The 1,922-nt window shown below is 46.6% G+C and overlaps 1 pseudogene; it reads right to left on the reverse strand.

Moving 5' to 3' along the window:
• Positions 1 to 592: 592 nt before the first annotated feature.
• Positions 593 to 1,075, reverse strand: LOC122489121 (annotated as a pseudogene).
• Positions 1,076 to 1,922: the final 847 nt, after the last annotated feature.

Here is a 1,922-nt window from a genome sequence, read left to right on the forward strand (position 1 = left end):
CCGATCTCGCGGTCCAGGAGTTCGAGCCCCGTGTCGGGCTCTGGGCTGATGGCTCAGAGCCTGGAGCCTGTTTCCCATTCTGTGTCTCCCTCTCTCTCTGCCCCTCCCCCGTTCATGCTCTGTCTCTCTCTGTCCCAAAAATAAATAAACATTGAAAAAAAAAATCAAATACATACATACATATATGCATACATACAACACAAAAGACCCAGAAGAAACCCACCAATCAATATCAAGCTGCTTTACATTCTCACTCTCACTAATATTGGAACACCAAACTGTTTGATCGCATGGGGAGGACTGAAGCCATAATTTTCTGTCCCTGTGTTGAACTGGGCCCAGACACACTTTCCAATCCCTATTTTATTTTATTTTTTTATTTTATTGTTGTTCAGCTTTTATTTTGTAATCATAAACGTAGCTCTGCAATCCAGCTAGACTTGGAGGGGAATCAGGAAACTAGGGGACCCACGGAACTGCAGCCAGAGCACAAAGATTGTAGGATGTTTCGAGCAGATGGGGGTGAAGGATTGTTCCCCTGAGCGACAGAAGGAACAGTCTGGCAGTTTAGATACAACACGAGTCAAATGTACTAGATTTGTCTGCAGTCGGCAATGGTGATCTTGCTGCTCTTGCCAATGCTGGACCCAAAGTGTTCCCTGGCTTCCACAACATTCGTGCCGTCTTTCGTCTTGTCAAAGACCACCTACTCACCATCACACTCAGTGCTGGCAGCGCAGACGAAACCTGGGAACCATTCGTGTTGGGTCCAGCCGACCATGGATGAGATGCCAGGATCGCTATGCTTCAGGATGACATTCTCATCAAGTTTCTCCCCATAAGTGGGCTTGCTGCCAGTGCCATTATAGCGTGTGAAGTCACCACCTTGGCACATTAATCGTGAACCAATCCCGTGAAAGCAGGAAACTTTATAACCAAATCCATTCTCCCCAGTGCACAGAACACAACAATTTTCCGTTGTCTTTGGAACTTTGTCTGCAAACAGATCGAAGGAGACATGGCCAAAGGGTTTGCTGTCCAGGGTGATGTTGAAGAAGACAGTGGGGTGGATCATGAGTGGGCGGCTCCTGGGCTCTGGCATCCACAAAGCTCCAATCCCTACTTTAAACACTGAGACCAAGTAATAATAACTTAATATCTTGCTCCAGGAAATACCAACTGAACAGCTCACTTATCAAGCTTTCCTTCAACACCTTCACCTCGTTGTACCCACCAAGCTACTATTTTTTTTTAAGTTTTTGTTTGTTTGTTTTATTCATTTTGAGACAGAGATAGAGAGCAAGCAGAAGAGGGGCAGAGAGAGAGGGAGACAGAATCCCAAGCAGGCTCCGTGCTGTCAGTGCAGAGCCTGATGCAGGGTTCAGTGTCACGAACCGTGAGATCATGACCTGAGCCGAAGTCAAGAGTCAGATGCTCGGGGCGCCTGGGTGGCTCAGTTGGTTGGGCGTCTGACTGTATCTCAGGTCGAGTCTCGCTGTCTGCGAGTTCGAGCCCCACATCAGGCTCCATGCCCATCGCTCAGAGCCTGTTTCCGATTCTGTGCCTGCCGTCTGACTCTCTCCCGTCCGCACTCTGTGCCAAGAAAATAAATAAAGGTTAAAAAAAAATTAAAAAAAAAAAAAAAAAAGAGTCAGATGCTCAACAGACTGTGCCACCCAGGCGCCCCATAAAGCTACTATTTTTAAGCTCTGCCCAAACTCAACCAATTCTTTGTTTTGCAAGGCTCACCTCATAATCGTTCATGCCAGGTCGGAAAACCTTATAAATATCCTAATTTTCCCTTTTTGAGATACCAATGGACTGTCAAGAGAGTATTTTCCATTTCTGCGGTGGGTGCAATAAACTCAGCTCTGCTTGATCACTAGCTGATATGGTGGTCTTTGGGGGTCTTGACAGTAGAT

Source organism: Prionailurus bengalensis, chromosome B2 (genome assembly GCF_016509475.1).
Source record: "Prionailurus bengalensis isolate Pbe53 chromosome B2, Fcat_Pben_1.1_paternal_pri, whole genome shotgun sequence".
Lineage (NCBI taxonomy): Eukaryota > Metazoa > Chordata > Mammalia > Carnivora > Felidae > Prionailurus > Prionailurus bengalensis.